Source organism: Staurois parvus, unplaced genomic scaffold, assembly GCF_062004578.1.
Source record: "Staurois parvus isolate SC_StPar_1 unplaced genomic scaffold, SC_StPar_1.0 ptg000530l, whole genome shotgun sequence".
In the NCBI taxonomy this organism is placed as follows: Eukaryota; Metazoa; Chordata; class Amphibia; order Anura; family Ranidae; genus Staurois; species Staurois parvus.
The window spans coordinates 2,273,739-2,301,227 of record NW_028318326.1 but is presented as its reverse complement, the minus strand read 5'-3'; the positions used below and the strand labels follow the sequence as shown (position 1 = coordinate 2,301,227).

Genomic DNA, 27,489 nt, shown 5'->3' with positions numbered 1-27,489 from the left:
TTTTTAAACAAAAAATACAGAAAAATAGATTATGGGGTTTAAATATTTTTTTAAGAATTCTTAATATCCTTTTTTAAAATGGGTTCACATGGCCATTGGGATGTTTAGGAGGCGCAGATTGCAAAAAAAAAACTTTAAGCTAGCTATCCCTTTGTTACAGGAGCCTGTAAAGCATTGCAGCAGCATTCAGCAGATCTCTGGTGCCATGCAGATCTCCTGCAGACCTGTCAGTGTATCTGCTTGCCCATCTGGGATGTAAGGGCAAGCAGATATACTGGCAGGAAGATTCAATGAACTTCCACAGCGGCGCAAAGGTTGTCAGGACTTGTAGTTCATTTATTTGCAGAACACCGTGAATGAATGGCGCAGCCTGGCAGGCGGAGCTAGGCATTGCCGCGTTTTTAAAAATTGTGATAGCCAGCGGGGAGAGGAAGATCCCCTGATAGCTGTCACAACAGAGAGCAGGGGGCCTGAATATGGGTGTAACATGTTACAAAGGTGAACTTATCCTTTACCATTTGACAACCGGGCTATAGCTGAATGACGGCTACAGCACGGTTGTCCAGTTCTGGGAGGGCGTCATATGATGTCCTCGCAGAACGCGCCCCCGGGGGCTCACACCCGGCGCTGTCTGTGAGCCCCCGGGGGCTCACACCCGGCGCTGTCTGTGAGCCCCCGGGGGCTCACACCCGGCGCTGTCTGTGAGCCCCCGGGGGCTCACACCCGGCGCTGTCTGTGAGCCCCCGGGGGCTCACACCCGGCGCTGTCTGTGAGCCCCCGGGGGCTCACACCCGGCGCTGTCTGTGAGCCCCCGGGGGCTCACACCCGGCGCTGTCTGTGAGCCCCCGGGGGCTCACACCCGGCGCTGTCTGTGAGCCCCGTGTCCTATGGACACACCTGATCACATGACAAGGTAAAAGGCCAATCACAGCAGCCTTTTACCTCGTGATCAGCTGTGTCCAATGGCACAGCTGATCACAAAGTAAATACAGTTGCCTGTTATCGACAGCACTTTCCTCACGTCAGTGTGAAGAAAGTACTGCCGATAGCCAGCAAGTGTCAGAGGACATCTGCACTGATTATCCGTGTAGCCCCAAAAGTGCCCTGCAGTGCCGCCCATCAGTGCAGTCTCAGTGCCTATCATTGCCTATTCGAGAAGCATCATCAGTGCCTCCTCATCAATTCCTATCAGTGCTACCTATCAGTGCAGCCTCATCAACGCACATCAGGGAAGGAGAAAATGTACCTGTTTTGCTAAATTTTATAATAGAAAAATAAACTTTTTTTTGTTTTTTTTGTTTATAGTGCAAAAAATAACCACCCCAGTGGCGATTTAAATGCCACCAAAACAAAGCTCTATTTGTGTGGGGGAAAAAAATTATACAAATTTCATATGGCTACAGTGTTGTACTTTGAATGACAATTGCGCAGTCATGCAACAGCGTTGAAAGCTGAAAATTGGCCTGGGCAGGAAGGGGGTAAAAGTGCCCGGTAGGCAAGTGGTTAAAGGATAACTTCACCTTTTTAGACAAAATTAACCACTTTCCCTCTAGAGGATCCCCCCCTTCCTGATCAGACCACTTTTTGTGATATGGCGCTGCGTTACTTTAACTGACAATTGTGCGGCCACGCAACGCTGTAAATAAATAAAATGTTTTTTTTTTTTTTTTCCCGCCCCACAAATAGATTTCTTTTAGTGGTATTTGCTCTATAAACAAAAAATAGACTGACAATTTTGAAGAAAAAGAAATATTTTTGACTTTTTACTATTAAACATGTCCAGTAAAAAAATCTAATTTCTCCATAAATTTAGAACAAAATGTATTTTGCAAAAAAAAAAAAAAATCCCAAAACGTGTAAATTTGGTGTACGTGGTGAAAATGATAGTGTTTACAAGTGTGTGTGTGTGTATGTGTATATATATATATATATATATATATATATTCTTGATATGTACCTGCTGCACCAGGCACTTGTATGGAAGAAGTATCCTTTTCTTTTTGTATTGCTTCCTGGTGTGAAATCCCTGGTGTTCCTGCCAGTCCCTCTGCTTTCATATTAAAAACTGACTACACTAGGCATAAGATCAAAGCGTGGTCAGTTATCTAGCTGTGCTGGGAACGCGTTGTGGTGACCTCCAATGATCAGAATTTGCTGACACGCCACCCTTAACAGCCATTCACTGGGAAGATCAGTGTCCTGCTGCTTCTCCTCCCGCAGCTCCATGTACTCAGCTGCATAAGGAGTTGGGAGGGTATGTGATCACTTTTATAAAATGGGGAATATAAAAAGGTATTTATAGTGTGTGTGTGTGTGTGTGTGTGTGTTTTGCATTTCATTTCTATTTTAAACTGAAAGGGTTCTTTTTCCAATATGAGGAGTTTACATATACAGTCAGGTCCATAAATATTGGGACATGGACACAATTCTAACATTTTTGGCTCTATACACCACCACAATAGATTTGAAATGAAACGAACAAGATGTGCTTTAACTGCAGACTGTCAGCTTTAATTTGAGGGTATTTACATCCAAATAAGGTGAACAGTGTAGGAATTACAGCAGTTTGCATATGTGCCTCCCACTTGTTAAGGGACCAAAAGTAATGGGACAATTGGCTTCTCAGCTGTTCCATGGCCAGGTGTGTGTTATTCCCTCATTATCCCAATTACAATGAGCAGATAAAAGGTCCAGTTCATTTCAAGTGTGCTATTTGCATTTGGAATCTGTTGCTGTCAACTCTCAAGATGAGATCCAAAGAGCTGTCACTATCAGTGAAGCAAGCCATCATTAGGCTGAAAAAAACAAAACAAACCCATCAGAGAGATAGCAAAAACATTAGGCGTGGCCAAAACAACTGTTTGGAACATTTTTAAAAAGAGAGAACGCACCTCTGAGCTCAGCAACACCAAAAGAGCCAGAAGACCAGAAAACAACTGTGATGGATGACCGAAGAATTCTTTCCCTGGTGAAGAAAACACCCTTCACAACAGTTGGCCAGATCAAGAACACTCTCCAGGAGGTAGGTGTACGTGTGTCAAAGTCAACAATCAAGAGAAGACTTCACCAGAGTGAATACAGAGGGTTCACCACAAGATGTAAACCATTGGTGAGCCTCAAAAACAGGAAGGCCAGATTAGAGTTTGCCAAACGACATCTAAAAAAGCCTTCACAGTTCCGGAACAACATCCTATGGACAGATGAGACCGAGATCAACTTGTACCCGAGTGATGGGAAGAGAAGAGTATGGAGAAGGAAAGGAACTGCTCATGATCCTAAGCATACCACCTCATCAGTGAAGCATGGTGGTGGTAGTGTCATGGCGTGGGCATGTATGGCTGCCAATGGAACTGGTTCTCTTGTATTTATTGATGATGTGACTGCTGACAAAAGCAGCCGGATGAATTCTGAAGTGTTTCGGGCAATATTATCTGCTCATATTCAGCCAAATGCTTCAGAACTCATTGGATGCCGCTTCACAGTGCAGATGGACAATGACCCAAAGCATACTGCAAAAGCAACCAAAGAGTTTTTTAAGGGAAAGAAGTGGAATGTTATGCAATGGCCAAGTCAATCACCCGACCTGAATCTGATTGAGCATGCATTTCACTTGCTGTAGGCAAAACTGAAGGGAAAATGCCCCAAGAACAAGCAGGAACTGAAGACAGTTGCAGTAGAGGCCTGGCAGAGCATCACCAGGGATGAAACCCAGCGTCTGGCGATGTCTTTGCGTTCCAGACTTCAGGCTGTAATTGACTGCAAAGGATTTGCAACCAAGTATTAAAAAGTGAAAGTTTGATTTATGATTATTATTCTGTCCCATTACTTTTGGTCCCTTAACAAGTGGGAGGCACATATGCAAACTGTTGTAATTCCTACACCGTTCACCTGATTTGGATGTAAATACCCTCAAATTAAAGCTGACAGTCTGCAGTTAAAGCACATCTTGTTCATTTCATTTCAAATCCATTGTGGTGGTGTATAGAGCCAAAAATTCTAGAATTGTGTCGATGTCCCAATATTTATGGACCTTACTGTACTTTTAGGTCTAATGGATATGGATGGCTTGAAGTGCAAATATGCTGTAGTGTAAAACTCAGTGTTTTTCCATGCTCAGGGAGCCAAAGCCATAGAAACAAATGATTGTACCTTGTCAAATGTCTGTAAATACCCATGTGTGTTTTTTGTTTTGTGGTTTTTTTTTTTTTGGTTTTTTTTTATTTGCATTTGCATGCACATATGATGAATTCTCCAGTTGTGGAGGCTTTGCATTCAGGAAATACATCAGACACACATGTGCATGCAAATGTAATTGGCACTTACCCGATAGGGCTGTATACAGCCGGTCACTTTTTTTGTTTAGCTTTGTGTTACCTGTCACTTCCATGGGCAGGTTTGGGTTTTTAGTCCCCGGTCACACTGATCCAACTTTGGAATCGCAGACTTCACTGGATGTCGCACGATTCAATGTCCGATGTCATTCTGACTTGCGGTGCAGCTTGCAAGATACAGATATCTATGCAAGTCACACCTGAAGTAGTACATGCACTACTTTAGAAATCAGCGCGGCTCCGATCAAGTCGGAATTGCACCGATATGTCATCTTAAATTGCAGACAACAGGGTGTGACTTACCATGCAATTTGAAATTTGCATGGCAAGTTGCACCCGGTTTGACTGGGCTGTTTCACCAGAGCATATTTGTCCTGCAAACCATCCATGTGTCCTAACAGACGTGGAGGCTGCTAAAAAGTAGAAAGTTTTTATTTTTTTTATTTTTTTTTTTTTATTTAATGATCTACTCATCTTATGCTATATACAGTGCATTCACAAAGTATTCAGACCCCCTTCACTGTTTTTCAATTTTGTTACTTTTCAGCCTGATTCTGGAGTTGTTTAAATTCATTTTTATTCTAAATCTACACTCAGTACCCCATAATGACAAAGTTTAAAACAGAATTGTAGAAATGTATGGAAAAGGAAAAACTGAAATATCACATATCACTTTACTTTAGCTCAGATGCCTTCCATTTCTCGATCCTTGCAGAGATGTTTTTACACCTTGGTTGGAGTTGGAAGGGCACACACCTCTCTGTAAAAGGCCTCAGAGCTGACAAAGCATACTGTATCAGAGCAAAAGTCATGAGATGAAAGGAACTGTCTGCAGAGCTCAGAGGCAGGATTATTGCAAGGCACAGATCTGGGGAAAGCTACAAAAATGTCTTCTGCACTGAAGGTTCCAAGAGCACATTGTCCTCCATAATTCTCAAATAGAAGTTTGGCACAACCAGGACTCTTTTAAAAGCTGGCCAAACAGCAATCTGGGGAGAAGGGCCCTTAGTATGAGAGGTGACCAAGAACCAGATGGTCACTCAGACTGCGATCCTGTGTGGGGATGGGACAAATTTTCCAGAAGGACAACCATCACTGCAGCCGTCCACTGATCTGGGCTTTATGGTAGACTGGCTGGATGGAAGCCTCTCCTCAGTGCAAAACGCATGAAAGCCTGTTTGGCATTTGCATAAGCTTTTTTGAGCTTGAGAACAAAAATAAAGCGGCAAAGTTAAAAGTCCATGATGCCATGTAGAATGTCTACCTGGTACCTGCAAGCGCTATAAAGCATAGTTCCCTGAAATATAATCACTTCCTGTCCACCCTATTGCAGAAATACTGCGCAAAATCACGTTTGTGTGTGTGTATATATGAAAGCACACACAGTACACAGTTAACCCTTTGCCCCCGATGTGAACCCCTTCCTGCCCAGTGCCATTCATGATGTCATTGACACCAAGCCTATTCCCCCCAGTGTCAGAATGCCTGCCACACTCCCGCTATAAGTCGCTGATCGCCGCCATTACGAGTGTAAAAAATAAAAAAATTCCAGTATATAGACTGCCATTTTGTAAATGCTATAACTTTCATATAAACCAATTAATTTACACGTATTGGGATTTTTTTTTTTTTTAGCAAAGACATGTAGCAAAATACATTTTGGCCTAAATTTGTAATTTTTATTTTTTTTTTCCCCACTGGACATGTTTAATAGCAAAAAGTAAAAAATAGTTTGTGTTTTTTTCCTTCAAAATTGTTGGTCCTTTTTTTTTTGTTTATAACAAAAAAGAAAAAAACCACACACGCGATCAAATACCACCAGAAGAAAGCTCTATTTGTGGGGAAAAAAAGGACTTAAATTTTAATTTGGGTGCAGCATTTCATGACCGTGCAATTGTCAGTTAAAGTAATGCAGCGTTGAATAGCAAAAAATGGCCTGGTCAGGAAGGGGAGTAAATCCTCTGGAGGGTAAGTGGTTAAAGTGTAGGCCAACCCCAATTGATTATCTAACCCCTGGTCTCCTATCTTGTAATATTTGGATAAAGTGTTCCCCATTTTTTTTTTTTTTTTTGGTCCTAAATTTCACAGTTCTGCTAAAACTAGGATCGTTGGAAGGTTTGATACTTTTAGGAACTGTAATCCGTTGCCTTCTGTATTTCTGCTTTCTTTATTCAAATGGATTTCATAATGGGAACCGTTTCATGCACACAGAAATCTAACATCCTTGTAGAGCTTTAGACTTACATGCTAACATTTCCTCCTAGACAATATTACCATCCTGACGCCTCTGGCCTGTTCTCCCAGCCGGCCTTTGTGAAGCCTCATGTATTATTTATTTTACAGTAGTTGTAGTTCTGACTTTCTCAGTGTTTGTATGATTTATGCATACATAAACAATGTACAGTAATAGTATGATCAACGTTACGTGTGAAACCTTTCTGATTACCATATAGTACTGCTAATATGATGTAACTGTCGGCTACCTATATTATGTGAGAGTCTGTTTGGTTTATTTTTTTTTTTGTTCTTTAATCTTCAACTGCGTTTTGCATCCTCCATGTTGTTTTAAAGTTTTTTTAGAATAAGAAAAATGCTCAGATGCATCAATTGTATGGACAATTGAATTCTCCTATATCTAGAGCAGCAGCCACAAGTATTGGTACCGCTCCACATTTTCCACAAAGAACCTCAATTTGCCATGATATAAGTTGAAAATTGATACAAAAAAAAATTGAAATGGCATGGACATGGTTGTTGGTACCACTTGGAATTTTTAAAGGGGAACTCCACTTTCATATATATATATATATATATTATAAAACATTTTTTAATGGCATAAAGTTGCCACACAATCCATTTTTGTTATTGTTATAAAAGAGAATAGCAAAAGCTATTTTGGCCACACTTTTTTTTTTTTTCTCATGTGGGTCACAGGAGTGCACTTATTTCGGCACCCTGTGGCCCAAATTTAGCTGCCTGCAGGCTAAAGTTTTCTGTCAGTTGATGTCAGATCCAGCCCAGACTCTGCAAAGGGCCGGACAATAATATAAGCTGCAGAGAGCCTGAGCCAGCTGCTCCTGCCACCAAGTCCAGTGAGCACTGGAGGGGCAGAGCACAGAGTGGTTGACTGACAGTAATCTCTCCTTGCTCAGTGAAGTCCGAGAACTGAGTGATTAGCATTCATGTGATCACTCACTTCTTGGTCCTAGAGCCGGCAGGGTACAGCTGCAGTATCGGATCAATGCTGCAGACTTCTAGGTGAGTATGAAGGTTTTCTTTTTGAATTCCACACTCTTTTTTAAAAATTGCCTTTTTATCTCATTCTGAAACTGTCTAAAAATCTAATGCAATATGGCATTCTGGAGGATTCTGTACACAGGTGGTGTACAGAACATCCACTGGAAAGCCTTTTCCTGCTTGTGTGGACCCACTCACTGATGTTCTTGGATGGAATTCTCTGCAATTTTGTTTTTGGCAAGATGCTTCTCAAGGGTTAAATACTTGTAAAGGGATACAGTCCCCGATGCTTTTCTCTTTTAGAACACAGTGCCTCCGGTGGTTATAATAAACCGGACCCTCCCATTTCGGAATCTGTAACCATGCAAAGATCTGGTGGGAAGAAACGGCTTTTTTCGTAAAAAAGTGGCAATGTGCTATTTAAATTAAATCTTTGCAATGTACATATCTCACCTGGGTGGGGGGGTGCATGCTTTTTTTTTTTTTTTTTTTTTTTAACATCTCAACAAAACCAGAGTTGCACATTAAGATGTTATTGGATTATAATAATCTTTCACGCACACCATTCACTTTATTTAGTATCACCGGTGTCTTCAATCTCATACTTGGAAGCACACACTGTTTACCGAAAGATATTTTGTTTAAAAAAAAAAAAAAAAGTAAATTAGTGATTGTGTTCTAGCAGGTATATTCGTAGAAAAGTGATGGCCAGTTCACATCACAAACACGCACTTAAGATCTGTTCCGAATGCGTTTCTGCTAGCGTGTTTTTAAAGCATTTTTTGATACATTCCAGTACTCTTTTCCTAATTTTTTTTTTTCTCACTGTACTGGGTTCCTGTGCATTTTTTTTTTTTTTTAATCTTACTGCGGTCCAGTACAGGAAAAATGCTGCATGTTCTACTTTTTATGGAACTGGAATCGACTGCACTGGTATGAACTATGCCATTGGAAACCTTATAACCTACTTTCCATGCAAGTTTGATGCAGAAAAAAATGCACTGGACTATGTGGTGTGAACTAGTCTGCTTTCATGTTCATTGTAGGTAAAATCACAGTTAATGCAAACCTGACCTGGCCTTAAAAGTGCCTAAGGTACCAGCACTGCTGAACTACATTGTTGCACCTTGAGTGGCTTCTTGGATCCCAAGCCCTGGCATTGCCCTGCAAATGATCGTACAACTTCTTTTTGAGCCAACGTTAAAGTGACCCTGTCATGAATCTGAAAGTCCAAATTATTATACAGTATTTATATAGCGCTAAAAGGTTTGCTCAGCGTTGATAGCAAAAAATAAAAACTTCCTGTATAAAGAAAATAATAAAAGTAGCCTGTGTCCCCTGCAGTGGTCCGCAGGTTCTTTTGGCGACTTGTATATCGTTAGAGCACAGAAGTTATGTGGAGGTTTTTGGTAGGACCCACAACTGACCTGTGGATGTCAGTAGGAGGAACCACTGAGTGCCAAGGGACACTGTAGGTTGATACTCCTGAAAGTGTTGGCTTCTACACATACGTCCGTCTACAATTCCTTTTTAATTACTAGGCCAGCTGGAAATGTGAGTATTCAATTTTTTTACTAAAGCAGTTTCTTGCAGTTTCTACAAGGTTGCTTCAAAGGAGAACTAAACTCGAAAATACTCAAAGCGGAACTTCAGCCAAAAGGGGAAGATACGCTTGTTTACACCCTCCACTGCCACATTTGGCACTGTTTTGGGGGGGGAGTGGGTACCTTGTTTTGAGAGGTACTTGCTCCCTCTTCTGGTCAAATGCGTTGCAGAGATCTGAGCCAGAAGTTCAGTGCACCCCCCCCTCCCCTGTGGCCTGGTACATATCACCTGTCCCAGAAACCTGTGGAACCATTCGCATAGCGCCAGTTTCCCTTACCTAAGGTGCCAGCGCCTGCATCAAAAGCTGATTGAAGTATCAGCTTGGATGAGGACATCTCTGGATCCCTAGACAGGCAAATGTCCATGCATTAAAAATCAACAGCTACAGTATTTGTAGCTGCTGACTTTAAATTTTTTTGGGGGGGAGCCTGGAACTGCTCTTTAACCTCCACGTCCATGGTCCGATGCCCATGAGGTCCATTGCCAGAATCTTCTGCCCAGCTTTACCTGGGTGCTGGTGCTTTTGGCTGGTGTGCAATTATTATTATTATTATTATTATTTATTTATTTCAGGTACTTCTATAGCGCCGTCCATTTACGCAGCGCTTTACACATGTATTGTACATTCACATCAGTCCCTGACCCTCAAGAGTGTAAGATATTTAATGTACAGTGCCTTGAAAAAGTATTCACACTCCTTGAAATTTTCCTTGCTTTGTCATGTTACAACCAAATGTACACTGCTCAAAAAAATTAAAGGAACACTTTTTTTTTTTTTTTTTTTTTTTTTTTTTAAATCGGAGTATAGCATCAAGTCAGTGAAGCTCCTGGGATATTGATCTGGTCAGTTAAGTAGCAGAAGGGGATGTTAATCAGTTTCAGCTGCTTTAGTGTTTATGAAATTAACAGGTGCAGTAGATGGGCAACAGTGAGATGACCCCCAAAACAGGAATGGTTTTACAGGTTGAAGCCACTGACATTTTTTTTTCCCTACTCATCTTTTCTGACTGTTTTTCACTAGTTTTGCATTTGGCTAGGGTCAGTGTCACTACTGGCAGCATGAGGCGATACCTGGACCCTACAGAGGTTGCACAGGCAGTCCAACTCCTTCATGATGGCACATCAATATGTGCCATTGCCAGAAGGTTTGCTGTGTCTCCCAGCACAGTCTCAAGAGCATGGAGGAGATTCCAGGAGACAGGCAGTTGCTCTAGGAGATCTGGACAGGGCTGTAGAAGGTCCTTAACCCATCAGCAGGACCGGTATCTGCTGCTTTGTGCAAGAAGGAACAGTATGAGCACTGCAACAGTATAAGTCCTACAAAATGACCTTCAGCAGGTCACTGGTGTGAATGTCTCTGACCAAATAATCAGAAACAGACTTCATGAGGGTTGCCTGAGGGCCCGACATCCTCTAGTAGGCCCTGTGCTCACTGCCCAGCACCATAAAGCTCGATTGGCATTGGCTGTTGAACACGAGAATTGGCAGATCCGCCACTGGCGCCATGTGCGTTTCACAGATGAGCGCAGGTTCACCCTGACCACATGTGACAGACGTGAAAGGGTCCGGAGAAGCCATGGAGAACGTTATGCTGCCTGTAACATCATTCAGCATGACCGTTTTGGTGGTGGGTCAGTGATGGTCTGGTAAGGCATATCCATGGAGGGATGCACAGACCTCTACGGCTAGACAATGGCGCCCTGACTGCCATTAGGTATCGGGATGAAATCCTTGGACCCATTGTCAGATTCTACTCTGGTGCAGTGGGTCCTGGGTTCTGGCTGGTGCAGGACTATGCCCGGCCTCATGTTGTGGGGGAATTGATACTATTGAATAACCCCCAGGCTCTTCTGACCTAAAATCCAATAGATCACCTCTGGGATATTATTATATAGGATTTATTTAACGCCAACAGTTTGCGCAGCACTTTACAAATATAAGGTGGACATTACAGTTACAATACCATTTGGCGCCAGAGGAAACAGAGGGCCCTGCTCATTGGAGCTTACAATCTAGTATATCATGTTTCGGTCCATCTGACGCTGGGTTGCACCTTAGACTGTCTAGGAGCTCAGTGATGCCTTGATCCAGATCTGGGAGGAAATACCCCAGGACACCATCCGTTGTCTCATTGGGAGCATGCCTTGACGTTGTCAGGCATGCATGCAAGCTTGTGGGGGCCATACAAATTATGGAGTACCATTTTTGAGTTGCTGCAATTAATTTTCAGCAAAATGGACTAGCCTTCTGCATTTTTTTAACTTTGATTTTCGGGGTGTCCTTGAATTCAGTCCTCTTTTTGGGGATGTCTCTACCAGCTTTGCACATCTCGAGTGAAATTTTTGCCCATTATTCTTTGCAAAATAGCTCAAGCTGTGTTAAATTGGATGGAGAACGTCTGAGAATCTGTGGAAAGACTTGAAAATTGCTGTTCAATTGGATTTAGGAACTTTGACTTGGCCATTCTAACATATGAATATGCTTTGATCTGAAACATTCCATTGTAACTCTGGCTGTTTGTTTAGGGTCATTGTCTTGCTGGAAGGTGAACCTCCGCCCCAGTCTCAAGTCTTTTGCAGACTAACAGGCTTTCTTCTAACATTGCCCTGTATTTGGCTCCATCCATCTTCCCATCAACTTTGACCAGCTTCCCTGTCCCTGCTGAAGAAAAGCATCCCCACAACATGATGCTGCCACCACCATTTTTCATGGTGGGGATGGTGTGTTCAGAGTTATGTGCAGTGTTAGTTTTCTTCCACACATAGCGGTTTTAGCTTTTAGGCCAAAAAGTTCAATTTTGGCCTCATCTGACCAGAGCACCTTCTTCCACATGTTTGTTGTGTCCCCTACATGGCTTCTTGCAAATTGCAAACGGGATTTCTTATGGCTTTCTTCTTGCCACTCTTCCATAAATACCAGATTTGTGGAGTTCACAACTAATCGTTGTCCTGTGGACAGATTCTCCCACCTGAGCTGTGGATCTCTGCAGCTCCTCCAGAGTTCCCATGGGCCTCTTGGCTGCTTCTCTGATGAATGCTCTCCTTACCCGGACCGTCAGTTTAGGTAGATGGCCAAATCTTGGTAGGTTTGCAGTTGTGCCATACGCTTTCCATTTTGGGATGATGGATTGAACAGTGCTCCATGAGATGTTCAAAACTTGGGATTTTTTTTATAACTTACTTTAAACTTCTCCACAGCTTTATCCCTGACCTGTCCGGTGTGTTCCTTGGCCTTCATGATGCTGTTTGTTCACGAATGTTCTCTAACAAACCTGTGAGGGCTTCACAGAACAGCCGTATTTATACTGAGATTAAATTACACACAGGTGGACAATATTTACTAATTAGGTGACGTCTGAAGGCGGTTGGTTCCACTAGATTTTCGTAAGGGGTATCCGAGTAAAGGGGGCTACATACAAATGCACCCCACTTTTCAGATATTTATTTGTAAAAAATGTTGAAAACAATTTTTATCATAGGTGTATTTTGAATGATAGACAGAATATCATCCATAAATACATAATACAAATGTTATTTTACTCACTGAACTGCAACTCAATTTATAAATATTTGATCCCCAAGCAAAATATGACTTGGTGGAGAAATCTTTGTTGACAAGCGGAGAGGTAAGACATTTCTTGTAGTTGGTTAGCAGGTTTGCACACATCTAAGGAGGGATTTTGGTCCACTCTTTACAGATCTCAAAATCCACCAGGGTGTCAGTGAAAGCCTCGAGTCCCGTTCTAATGATTGGGACCCAGAACTCCCTGATTTCGGGTCACATGATCGCTGTGAAAGCCTCCGATTGGATATCAAAGTGATTAGTCACTATGAAGCCCGCCTCCTTGTTTTCTCTTTCTGAATGGAGGAGAGAGATGCATTGTATCTCTCTGTCCTTTTCAGAGAGAAAAAATAGTTTGTAAAAAATAAATAGAAATATCTAGATGAAGGTCTGATCTAGGTCAGTGCCAGGGTTAGTGTTTGGGTCAAGGGTCAGGGCCTTGACCCAAACAGTATCAGTTAGTGGCAGGAAAAAAAAGAGGCAAAATGCTCGCTTGTTTCTGGGCCGTACTACAGGTACAAACAACTTACATACACAAATTGGGTATCGCTGCGATTGTCGAGGGCAGGAGAAATTATTTTGGGTTTTTTTGATGGTTGGTTATGGTAGTAACAACTAAAATATACATATATATTAAAATATATATATATATATCTTATATATATATATATATATATATAAGAAATCTACAACTAAATGTAAACAAATTCCTTTTATTTTTTTTTTCAGGTATTTCCCAAAACTTATTCAAGCTATAGTTATATAATAGATATAGGCTGAAGGTGTGTACACTCAAGTTTCATTTGAGGGTATGTACATCCAAATTGGAGGAAGGGTTTAGGAATGACAGCTCTTAAGAGTAGCCACCCCCCCTTTTTCAAAAGACCAAAAGTAATTGGACAATTGAATCAAAAGCTGTTTTATGGCCAGGTGGGGGCTACTCCGTATTTGCACTTAGAATCAATTACTGTGAACCTACATCATGTGTTCAAAGGCGCTGTCCATGCAAGTGAAACAGGCCATTATAAGGCTTTAAAAATGAAACCAATCCTTCAGAGAGATAGCAGCAACATTAGGAGTGGCCAAATCAACAGTTTGGTACATTCTGAGGAAAGAACACGCTGGTGAGCTCAGCAACATAAAAAGGCATGGATGTCCACGGAAGATAACAGTGGTGGATGATCTCAGGATCCCCCTTTTTATGGTGAAGAAAAACCCATTCACAACATCCAGACAAGTGCAAGACACTCTCCAGGAGGTGGGTGTATCATTGTCAAAGTCTACAATCAAGAGAAGACTTCACGAGAGCAAATACAGAGGGTTCACCACAAGGTGCAAACCATTCATAAGCCTGAAGAAAAGGAAAAGCCAGATTAGACTTTGCCAAAAAACATTTTTTTTTAAAGAAAAAAAAAAAAAAGCCAGACCAGTTCTGGAAAAGCATTCTTTGGACGGATGAAACCAAGATCAGTCTGAACCAGAATGACGGGAAGAAAAGTGTGGAGAAGGCGTGAAACAGCTCATGATCCAAAGCACACAGTGTCATCTGTAAAACATGATAGAGGCAGTGTGATGGCATGAGCATGCATGGCTTCCAGTGGCACTGGGTCATTGGTCTTAATTGATGATGAGACAGAAGCAGCCGGATGTTTTCTGCAGTGTTTAGAGTTGATTGGACGGCGCTTCACAGTACAGCTGGACAATGATCCAGAACACACTGCTGAAGCAACCCAGGAGCTTTTGAAGGAAAAGTGGAATATTCTGCAATGGCCAAGTCGATAACCTGATCTAAACCCAATTGAGCATGCATTTCACTTTGTTGAAGGTAAGACTAAAGGCAGACCCACAAACAAAGAACAACTGAAAACAGCTGCAGTCAGAGCATGGCAAAGCATCAGGAGGAAACTCAGTCTTTGGTAATGTCCATGGGTTCCAGACTTCAGGCAGTCATTGCCAGTAAAGGATTCTCAAAAAAATATTAAAAATGAACATTTTATTTATGATTCGGGTTCATTTGTCTAATTACTTTTGGTCCCTTGAAAAAGGGGGGGTTGTCTGCTCTTTAAGAGCTGTAATTCCACAGGTGTATCAAAAGCACCTAGGCATGCAGACTGCTTCTACAAACATTTGTGAAAGAATGGGTCGCTCTCAGGAGCTCAGTGAATTCAAGCGTGGTACCATGATAGGTTGGCACCTGTGCAATAAGTCCATCCATGAAATTTCCTTGCTACTAAATATTCCACGGCCAACTGTTAATGGTATTAGAACAAAGTAGAAGCAACTGGGAACAGCAATTCAGCCACAAAGTGGTAGACCATGTAAAATGGAGCGGAGTCAGTGCATCATGTAGCGCACAGTGAGCAGAAGTCACAAACTGTCTGCAGTTCAATAGCTAAAGACCTCCAAAGATCTCCAAACTTTGTGTGGCCTTCAGATTAGCACAACAACCCCGCATAGAGGGCTTCATAAAATGGGTTTCCATGGCGAAGCAGCTGCATCCAGGCCTTACATCACCAAGTACAATGCAAATGTAAAGCACGCCACCACTGGACTCTAGAGCAGTGGAGTCGTGTTCTCTGGAGTGACCAATCACGCTTCTGTCTGGCAATCCAATTGACGTGTCTAGGTTTGGCAATTGCCAGGAGAACGGTACTTGCCTGACTGCATTGTGCCAAGTGTAAAGTTTGGTGGAGGGAGCCGTTATGGTGTAGAGTTTTTTTTTCAGGGGTTGGGCTTGGCCTCTTAGTTCCAGTGAAGGGAACTCTTTTAAGTTTTCAGCATACCAAGACTTTATGGACTATTTCATGCTCCCAACTTTGTGGGACCAATTTGGGTATAGCTCCTTCCTGTTTCAAGATGATTGCGCACCAGTGCATAAAGCAAGGTCCATAAAGACATGGTTGAGCGAGTTTGGGATGAAGGAACTTCTTTGGCCTACACTAGATAGATATTTTTGTGTGTGTGTGTGCGTCCTGAGAGCGACCCATTCTTTCACAAATGGTTTGTAGAAGCAGTCTGCTTGATTTTATACACCTGAATCCAATGATTTGGAGGGGAGATAGATACTGTATTGGATGCCTACCTTTACACGAACGTTAATGGCATCCCAGTAGATGTGTATATACTACTTCTTCTTTTTTTTTTTTTTTTTTTTAATGATTGTCTTTCAAACTGAATGCATACATGACCTAAAAATTCAGATTAGTAATAACCATTAATTATGCATGAATGTTTATTCCTGAAGCTTTAACGTATGAAGCAGCATTTCTTCTCCTTAAAATAGATTTTATAGCTCTTCTGTCTCTGCAATGATTTGCCAGACCAAAAAAGGGTTTTATACGAGAAGGTGAATGTGCAAAGGTATTTTCCAAGTAAACTGACCTTGAGATACTTTCTACGATCAATTATTTAAGAGCGATATGATATTGGTATGGAGCAACTGATCAATAATTTATTGCACTAGAATTTATATTTCTGAATTACATGAATAAATATGCCTCAATATAGTGGGAAGGGAAACTTGGATATAACTTAACCCACTAGTGTCTAACCAAAGCTGAATTGTAGTCAAGGAACATACTAAAATCATGATCCCATTTTAAAATCGGGCTCATAATTTAAAGGTATATATCAGTCACATGAGCGCAATTTACATGTAAGGTTTGTCTGTAAAAACAAAAAAAAAATGGTTGTAAAGGTAAAAAATCTTGGTCCTCTCAACCCCCCCCCCCCCCCCCCTCAAACACTTACCTGAGCCTGATCTCAATCCAGCACTGTGCCTTTTTTGCAGCAGCTTTTCCCTGCTCACTCTCACAGGAGACTAGGCAGCAGTGGGAGCCATTGGCTCCTGCTACTGCCAGTCAAAGTCTGTGAGGAGGGAGCAGGGGGGGTGGGACTGAGCCATGCTGATTGTGTCTATAGCCTGGCTCAGGATCGGACACTCTGAGAGGAGGAGGAGCCAAGAGCCCCGCAGGGATACCCAGAAGAGGGGGTTTGGGGCCGATCTGTGCAAAACAAAAAAGCCTTTACAATCACTTCATTGTTTAGACACATATGAACCTTGTAAGATGGCTCCTTGCTATGTGTGATGATCATTTCCCAGCTGTGTACCTCTTGCAGTATTCACCCCTGCTGTACGATTTTTCTTGCCCCTGTCATCTTCTGGATGATGCTCAGCGCTGCGGTGTAGTCCAAGATATTTGCACCTTGACCTGCCAGGTTGCATTTGTGAACCTCAGACCTGTTTTCTCATTTACCAAATAGCTTTTGTCTTTGTTTTTTTTTTTTTTTTTTTTTTTTTTTTGGGGGGGGTTTTCGTAGAACATCCTGTTGTTGCCCCTGTCGATGACTGTATTATTTTTTATTTTTTTCTCCCCCTAGGTTTGTCACTTTGTGCCAACCTGTCCCAACCCATACACACATACAGTTGTGTTCAAAATAATAGCAGTCAGACATCACTAACCTGATCAATCACTGTTTTTGGTAGAAATATTTCTACATGGCAAATAATTTACTAGCAGGTGTAGTAGAGTAATAGAAATCCAACAGACCCAACAGTCATGACATGCATGCTACGGATTCTGTGTAATTGAAAGGGGCATGTTCAAAATAATAGCAGTGTGGAGTTCTATTAGTGAGGTCATTCATTCTTTGAAAAACAGGTGGCAATTATTGCCCTTATTTAAGGAAGGAGGGCAGCAAATGTTTTACATGCTGGTTACAGTGCATTTCTCTCTGAAATTGAGGAAAATGGGTCGTTCCAGACATTGTTCAGAAGAACAGCGTACCTTGATTAAAAAGTTGATTGGAGAGAGGAAAACATAGGCTGCTCAGCTAAAATGATCGCAAATGCTTTAAAATGGCAACCAAAACCTGAAAGACGTGTAAAAAAGCGAAAAACTACCATTCGAATGGATAGAATAGCCAAAATGGCAAGGACTCAGCCAACAATCAGCTCCAGGAAGATCAAAGAAGGTCTAACGTTACCTGTGAGTACTGTCACAATTAGAAGACGCCTATGTGAAGCCAAGCTATCTGCAAGAAGCCCCCGCAAAGTCCCAATGTTGAAAAAAAGCCATGTGCTGAAGAGGTTACAATTTGTCAAAGAGCACATTGACTGGCCTAAAGAGAAATGGCGCAACATTTTGTGGACTGATGAAAGTAAGATTGTTCTTTTTGGGTCTAGTGGCCGGAGACAGTTTGTCAGACGACCCCCAAACACTGAATTCAAGCCACAGTACACTGTGAAGACAGTGAAGCTTTATTCACTTTTTTCAACACACTATTATTTTGAACACAACTGTATACATACATACACACACACACACACACACACACACACACACACACCATTAATTTAATTATTTAGCAAGACTTACAGTATTGGCAGGATCATGTCCATACCTACAGAAGTTGATTCATAGCCAAATCGGTGCAATCCTAGTCTGTAACATCATCAAGAGACTGCATAAATATTATACTGACATAACCAGAAACATTTGCAAACACAAGTAGTACTGTACTAACACAAGCACAAAAATGTTAGCAGAGAAACAGTCGGTACCATCATGGCCCAAACCGATACAATGAGTGTCATACTGACACACCAAGAAACAGCCAATCCAGAAATGTTAAAGCGGAGCTCCACCCAAAAGGTAAGTTCCGCTTTAAAGACTAGTCCCCTGCTCCACATTAAGGATTGGCACGTTTGGGGGGGGGGGGGTTAGGGGATTGACAGGTACCCGCTCCCACTTCTGCTGCGATCACGAAGCGGAAGTTGTCCTACACCCCCCCCTCCCTGTAGTCTTCTGGGACACGTGACAGTTTCCAGGAAACTACGGGGCCATTCAGGAAGCGCAGCGCTACACGCGCATGCGCAGTGGGCTCCTGGCTATGAAGCCGCAAGCTGTCACAGCTGGGTGCCCACACTGAAGATGCTGGCTCCTGGAACACCAGACAGCTGGTGAAACAGGCTGCGGGGAAGACACCGCGGGATCATGGGACAGGTGAGTGGCTGTGTTTTTGGGTTTTTTTTTTTTTTTTTTTTTTTTTTTTACAGTGTTAGTGGAACTTCGCTTTAAGACACACAGTGGGGTTGATTTACGAAAACTGAAGAATGGAAAATCTGTTGCAGTTGTGCATGGTAGCCAGTCAGTGTTTGGCTACAGCTTTTTTTAGCAAACGTTTTGACAAATAAAAAGCTGGAAGCTGATTGGTTCTGTGCAGAGCTGCACCAGATTTTGCACTCTCCAGTTTTAGTAAATCAACCCCAATAAGTATTATGCTGACACCACCAGAACCAAGTCAGTGGAGATACAATCAGTACTGTACTGACACAATTAGCAGCATGTCAGCAAAGACTCTATCAGTAATGAACGGATATAACAAGAAGCATGTCAACAGAGAAGTAATCAATACCGCACTGACACATCAAACACATGTCAACAGATACATAATCAGTGCAGCACTGACACAACCAGTGACACCATCCTCAGAGAAAAGAATCTTTACTGACAACCAAAAAGGTCCACAAATACAGTGTCATTACCGCACTGACACAGCCAAAAATAATGTCCACAGAGACTCAATCAGTACAGTGCTGGCACAAGCAGTCAAAGCAAAAACCTGCTGCAAAAATTTCCTCTTACAAAGAACAATTGCTTGCTACTCCAGGCTTTGTACTCGCTACACATTATTCTGATTCCATGGTTGGCTGTATGTAAGGTATACAACAGCGTGCAGCAGTCTACAATGTGCAGACCACATTCATCGTAGTTCACATTCTTAAACAAGAAAAGGCAAAAAGGCAGTAGTCGGGGGGGGGGGGGGGGGGGAATTGACATTTGGAGGAAAGTGTGCCTGGTGAAAAACATGGGGGGGGCTTTGAAGCTGGCTGGGGGGGGCCCTGTAGTGAGTGTGGGTTAGGGGCACTGCTGGACCTCATGTTCAGAGGGCTGTCTTTCTTTCTGTAGTTACTTTTCAGATCTCCTTTCAGAATGGGTGCCTGATGGGAAGGGAAGTCTGACTTCTTCCTGTCTCTCTCGACATGTAATAGGTGTGAGGAAGAAAGAATGGCACTTCACTCCCCAGTGGGTTCTTGTTCCAACAGGAGGTCTGTGTGAGGCTGCATTGATTTTCAATGCCTATGGTTGTGGCTCTAGCAGTGCCATTGCTGAAATTAAGATATTTCCAGTACAGGACATCTGGTGCCATTGTAGAGCGTACTAGATCCTGTGCCTTGTCTCCACCAGTGGTTTTGTAGAAGACCAGACATCGTAGGAGCCTGCTCCTTGGTTAAATGTTTCTTTTGCCTGTTGGTAACACAGATCCATTTTTAATGTGTCCCGATCCTTTTGCAGGGGGGACTTCTTTGCCTACTGGATGTTAACGTATAACTAAAGGCAAAACGTTTTTATGTTCTAAAAGTAATGTGGCATTAGAAACACTGCCATTTGCATTGTGTTATTAGAAATATTTGCTCTCACAGGGAAAGAAAGTGAGGGCAAATGCAACATTATTAATATTATTTATTTCATTACATTTTTTTTGTTGCCACCAAAACAGGAATTGGGAAGAAATCTTGCAAGGGAGGCACTTGATCCTGTGACAGCTGTCTGAGAGGATTTCCCTCACATTGGAAAGCTATCCTTTTTACTTCCTGTAAGTTGATCAGATTGGATTACAGCCGGATGTAAAACGGACAGACGGTCTATTTATACCCGACCACCCATGGAGGACAGCGGATGTCCGTCTCCCCTCTGTATAAGCGGAGCAGACTCGGACCTGTCATTCCCCTGATCAGTGGACAGATCCCCCACTGAGCAGGCATTGAGCGGTGTCCGCCAGGGTGAAAGGGGCCTTCCTTTGGCTGTCCTGTTGAGGCTTAACATTGTGTAACTTTTCAGGTGATTATGTTGAATTCTGAACCTGAAGCTCTCAACTCCACCTTCTGACCTTATTGTTCATTCAGATACACAAATCTTGATGGGTATGGAATTGTTTTGGACTCTTCAGGCTCCATGCACACGGGCGTTTTGATAATGCTGGTAACGTTAGCTGTGTAAAGTCATGTTAAAAACCTGAGTTCTTCAGGTTTTTTATTAGCGTTTTTACGCGTTTGCATTTTTTTGTGGTGGGTTTTTTTTTTGTTTTTTTTTTTATTCTTACAAAATATTTATTCTGGTCTAAAAAAAGTCCAAAAAACGCCGGTTTGTGGCGTTTTCCCGCATCAGAGCATTTTTACAGCTAAAGAACTCCTCTAGAAACCCACTAGTCCTGGGTTTTTTTGTCCAGCCAAAAAACGTCCCTGCTAAAAAACGTTGATTACAGTCTGTTTGCATGGACACATAGGATAACATGCTGGGGGGGTTTTACTGGCTGTAGAAAAAAATCAAAAGCCCAAAACCGCAGCTGTAAAAATGTCCAGTGTGCATGAGGACTTAACCTCTTCCCGTCTGGCCCATGTTGATAAACTGCTGGACGGGAGTGCTGCTGATGCGGGTGGACTTTTCTAAACATTCCCCTCCTCCTGCATTCATTGCCTGTGTGCACTCCCTGTGAGCGTGTGGCACCGTGAATCAGTGCCCACTGTGTCCGGCATACACAGCGGAACACAGATCGCTCTGTGTGAGGTCCTGATTCATGTGATCACTGATTGGCCAATCAGTGATCACATGAGTAGTAGTAAACGAGATGTCACTTTCTGACATCACTGTTTACTACTTGTGAAATCTGTGAATGATCAGAGGTCACATGGTACAAGCCTATTCACAACAGCCTTGTACCATGTGACAAGCTGTGACCAATCACAGCTCGCTCAGTATTTCTCAATGGCTGCTAGAATGCAGCCAGAGAGGAGAAATTCTTGTTTTTACAGCCTTTATGGGTGTAAAAGCAATCTGTGTTTTTTTTTTTTTTTTTTTAAAAAAAAAAAAGAAAAATCTTCATCACCCCCCACAAGTAGTACAGTGTTACTATGGTGACACTGTACTGCTGGGGTGACAGTATGTTAAAAAAAAAACTAAATAAAGCAAAACACAAATATAAAAATGTAAAAACAAATTTTGAAAAATTATAATTTTTGGTTATAAACTAATTTGGGTGTGTTTTTGTTTGTTTTTTTTCTTTTTCACCAAAAGATAGATGAATATATTTTAGCCAGGATTTATAAAGAAAGATTATTTAAAAATGTTAAGATGTTTGGACTTTTTATTTAGCAAAAAAATAAAAATCCCAGTGGTGAATAAATACCACTAAAATAAAAAAAATCTTTGTCTAAAAAACAAAATGCTATAAAATTTATATGGGTACAGTGTTGCATGACCGTGCAATTGTCAAAGTGTGATAGCGTTGAAAGCTGAAAATTGGCCTGGACTGGAAGGAGTTGAAAGTGTCTGGACTTGAAGTGGTTAAAATGAAATAAAATATTTATAGATTGTACAAAGATGCTACCCATGTTGCAGTTTTTTGCCTGACGGCAATAGGAGTAAATCTGGGGGAGTTTGGAGTGAATTCTTTTAACTTAGACTTGACATGGTATGTTTCTGTCTATAGAGTAAAAAAGCTAATTTCCTTCAACTGATTTTTTAGTTTTTAAGTTTTAATGGGGAAAAAAGCATTTAGTGTTATCTCTGAGATTACTTCCTGTTAATATTGGAAAGAGCTCAATTACTGTCACTGTGTCTTAAACCTAAGAGATCTAGAATCTATTTCCAGGAATAAAACCGATGACGCAGTGAGAGTTACATGGCGCTATAGAGTTAACTGTTTGTGCTTGCCCAGCTATGCTGCAGATACCTATCATCTGGGAGTAGATGTAGCCTTCTTTTGTTTTCAGTAAAAAGTTAAAAGGTCTTTTTTTCCAAGAACGGGTCCCACTGTTACAAGAGGATTTCACTGTAGCTCTGAAGTCACAGAAATTGCCCTCCTTTAAATGTCTGTTTACCTGCATACAGCAAATGTCAACTGTGGAAAAGGTGTTTGTTAGGACAAAATCCGAATGCATATCTGGGGCCTTTTTTCACATGGGAGTTTACTCCTATACTGGATTTCACTGACAAAAATCAGCAGATTCTTGCGGATGGAATGACAAGTGCGTGCGAATAGCGACTGCCGTATGCTCTGCACCTGCCATTCCAACATCTAACTGCGCCCGGGCTTGGACACAGATCCTTAACCACAGGTAACCACTTGGTGTACAGCTACATGCCAACAGCGACAGCTGCTGGCAGCCTATCATTATTTTGTACAGTCTGGACAACTGCCACCTTTTTGCGTGCACCTGTCATTCCAACATCTGACTGCGCTCGGGCTTGGACACAGATCCTTAGCCACAGGTAACCACTTGGTGTACAGCTACATGCCAACAGCGACAGCTGCTGTCAGCCTATCATTACTTTGTACAGTCTGCACAACTGCCACTTTTCGCGTGCACCTGTCATTCCATCCGCAAGAATCTGCTGACTTTCCGCTGGAATCCAGTATATGTGGGTAAACTCCCATGTGAAAGGTCTTAGATATGCTTTCAAATTTGTGCTAAAAAATACCCTTTCCAGTTTTTCCTGCACTTATTACAGCCTCTGTACATAGTCAAAATATGACAGTGCAGTCCAGTAGGCACCTGAGTTGGCCCCCCACACTCAATATTGTAACAGTGATGGTCAAAGATTCCCCTTTTCCCTCTCTGCCATGGCAGTCTTTGTGAGAACATTTTTGTTCTAAGGGGTGTGGCTGTTACTCGGCTATGCCAGCACAGAGCACTGTAGTGTGAGAGTGTGAAGTAGCATTTTTACTGAAAGAAAGTTAGTTATTTTAAGGCATTTCCAAAAAATAGAATAAATAAAAAAATAACATACAGGCGCTAAGAGACGAACAAAATATGTGAAGCTTTAGTTGGGTCTTTAAATGGACACGATCACTTTTACCAGTTTACTGTTAATGGAGTTGGACTTTTGGATATGGGGGGTACATGCAATCTCCCCTTTGTGACAGTACTGCATTGTGAGCAGTCAATGGTCTGACTTGAGTACTGTCACATGAGAGGGCAATAACATCGTCTGACACCAGATCTTTCCTGATTAGGATTGTGAGTATACCTTGCTAGGTAGGTGGGTGGTCTATCAGGAGGCATTGTCACGACCCCTGAATGGGCAGGTGATAGTGCTTCCTTTAAATTGGGCTTCTTATTACAAAAAGATATTACTGGATATGTGTAAGCATTACCAAATGGTACTGTTAGGACTGTAAAAGTGTCTTTCTTGCCCTGAATAGACAAAATGCTACTCTTGGGCACACTTATGTAACCTGAAGGCAGGACAAACTATCTCATGGCCTGTGGTTACCAAGAGCATTGTGGTTGTTTCATGTTATTGCAGACTGCTGCAAATCTAATGATTTGAAATGGATAGACCCTATGGTAGACTTACACTGATATACCAAGATTGTCAATGTACAGTCACAGTGCTATTAATATTACACACTAACCCTAAACTAGATGTACTATTAAGTGTTCTGTCATATCTGTTTGAATAAAAAAACCTGTTTATCTTGCTAAAAATCTTGTGAACTTTCTTGGTCTGTGTTGAATGTTATCGGATACATTGGTTCTGAAGTTCTACTTGGTTTCTGGTTTGACACAAGAGGACACATGAGTGTTGTCACCCCAGAACAGAAATTGCGCTAAGCTGCCTACAGATGGTTTGAAATGTGGCCAGTTCAGCAGGGACTGGCTTAATTTCAATGCATCTATGGCCATTTCCACTTGACAGAAATAGATCTATCATTCGATTCTGTGGAATAGGACTGTTGGGAAAACAGTGTTTGTCGATCAGCCAGCTGTTTCAATAGGCTGCAGAACACACTGACCAGAGTTTTCCCGCAGTTAGAATACAATGGGGGGGAAGATTCCTCCATCCATCTTGCATGTGTGCATGGGGGAATCTGTTGGTTTTGGCCAGCCAGAGGCTAGGTTCACACTTGTACAGTTTGCGTTTGATCCGTTTATGCAGTACTTTTTGTGTTGCGTTTTACATTTGTGCCATGTGGTTTTTTTTTGGGGGGGGTTTTTTTTTTTTTTTTAATTCGTTTTTTATTTATTTATTTTTTTCACAACTTGTTGCTGGGCAGTTATATACCTATCAAAAACGCACTACATGCTTTTCTACAGCATCTCCATTGAAATCTATAGAACCAAAAGCACAACATTTTGCATTTAAAAAAAAAAAGTCCCTGACCCTTTCCAAAAAACGCACCAGATGAAAATGCGGAGATGTGAACCTGTTCCATAGGAAATAATGTTAAATGGATTGCTGTGCACTTTCTGCAAAGAGCAACGGAAAACACATAGGTGTGAACCTAGACTTAGGGTAGCGTCACACTGATCCACAAATCCTGCATGCCGGACTTTTAGTGCGCTTTCTAAAAGAGTACTAAAACCGCCAGACATAATAGCTGCGCTTTGCCATAGACTTCTATCCTGCACCAAAACCATGGGTACGTTGTGCTGCGGCCAAAGCGCAGCAGGCCAGTGTGAAGCTGCCCTTACTGTATAGCTCCCAACTGTCCCTGATTTCAAGGGACTGTCTCTCATTTTGGAACAATAATCATTTGTCCCTCATTTTGGTCTGATCTATATACAGGTGAAACTCAAAAAATTTGAATATTGTGCAAAAGTTCATTTATTTTAGTAATGCAACTTAAAAGGTGAAACTAATATATGAGATAGACTCATTACATGCAAAGCAAGATAGTTCAAGCCGTGATTTGTCATAATTGTGATGATTATGGCTTACAGCTCATGAAACCCCCAAATCCACAATCTCAGAAACATAGAATATTACATGCAATCAATAAAACAAGGATTGTACATAGAACAATATCGGACCTCTGAAAAGAATAGGCATGCATATGTACTCAGTACTTGGTTTGGGTCCCTTTTGCAGCAATTACTGCCTCAATGCGGCGTGGCATGGAAGCTATCAGTCTGTGGCACTGCTGAGGTGTTATGGAAGACCAGGATGCTTCAATAGCAGCCTTCAGCTCTTCTGCATTGTTCGGTATCATGTCTCTCATCTTTCTCTTGGCAATGCCCCATAGATTCTCTATGGGGTTCAGGTCAGGCGAGTTTGCTGGCCAATCAAGCACAGTAATCCCACGGTCATTGAACCAGGTTTTGGTGCTTTTGGCAGTGTGGGCAGGTGCCAAGTCCTGCTGGAAAATGAAGTCAGCATCCCCATAAAGCTCGTCTGCAGAAGGAAGCATGAAGTGCTCCAATATCTCCTGGTAGACGGCTGCATTGACCCTGGACTTAATGAAGCACAGTGGACCAACACCAGCAGATGACATGGCTCCCCAAATCAACACAGACTGTAGAAACTTCACACTGGACTTTAAGCATCTTGCAGTGTATGCCTTCTTCATTCTTCCTCCATACTCTGGGTCCTTGGTTTCCAAATGAGATGCAAATGTTGCTCTCATCAGAAAATTTGGACCACTGAGCAACAGACCAGGTCTGTTTTTCTTTAGCCTAGGTAAGACGCTTCTGACGTTGTTTGTTGTTCAGGAGCGGCTTGACAAGAGGAATACAACATTTGAAGCCCATGTCCAGGATCCGTCTGTGTGTGGTGGCTCTTGATGCACTGACTGCAGCCTCAGTCTACTCCTTGTGAAAGTCCCCAACACTTTTGAATGGCCTTTTCCTGACAATCCTTTCCAGGCTGCGGTCATCCCTGCTGCTTATGCATTTTTTTCTTCCACACTTTTCCCTTCCACATAACTTTCTATTAATGTGCTTTTGATACAGCGCTTTGGGAACATCCAACTTCTTTTGCAATTACCTTTTGAGGCTTTCCCTCCTTATGGAGGGTGTCAATGATGGTTTTCTGCACAACTGTCAGGTCAGCAGTCTTTCCCATGATTGTGATTCCTACTGAACCAGACAGGCCATTTAAAGGCTCAGGAACCCTTTGCAGGTGTTATGGCTTAATTAGCTGATTAGAGTGGGACACTTTGAGCCTAGAATATTGCACCTTTTCACAATATTCTAGTTTTCTGAGATTGTGGATTTGTGGTTTTCATGAGCTGTAAGCCATAATCCTCACAATTTTATGACAAATCACGGCTTGAACTATCTTGCTTTGCATGTAATGAGTCTATCTCGTATATTAGTTTCACCTTTTTAAGTTGCATTATTGAAAAAAATGAACTTTTGCACAATATTCTAATTTTTCGAGTTTCACCTGTAGTAGTATAGAAAATGCACTATTTATGTACAAAAAAAATATTTTACAGTGTTAACCTTTTCATCCGATTTTCTAAATTGCTGCATTCATAAACTTCCAAAGCCAATATAAAGGAATAGTAGTGGTGAAAACTACTTGTGGGTTTAACCAACAAATTTTTTTTGTGAAATTTTCCCTTTTAAGGGGGGCGAGAAGTTGCAATATAATACATTTTGTGTTTTGGATTAAGGTACTCTTCTTCCTTTTTTTTTCTTTCAGACATGTACATTTTACATGTCTGGTTCACACTGGTGCAATTTCTGATGCGACTTGAGTCCCACAGAATTACATGAGGGAAATCGCATTATTTTCAGTGGTGCCCATGCAATCAATGTGACTGTGTGGTGCAGTTTTAGAAAAGGTTCCTGTGCTTTGGTACAATTTGGCGCCATGGAATATGCTAACCACATCGAAATCGCATCAAAGTTGCACTACATAATCGTACTGGAAAATTGCATCAAAAGTGCATTGAACCAAGC

At 41.8% G+C, this 27,489-nt stretch overlaps 1 protein-coding gene across 5 annotated transcripts in view; it reads left to right on the top strand.

Annotated features, from left to right (window-relative positions):
- The window catches only part of OSBPL6 (oxysterol binding protein like 6), a 315,980-nt gene that overhangs the window by 19,745 nt on the left and 268,746 nt on the right, over positions 1-27,489 (top strand). The gene's annotated exons all lie outside the window — the stretch shown is intronic.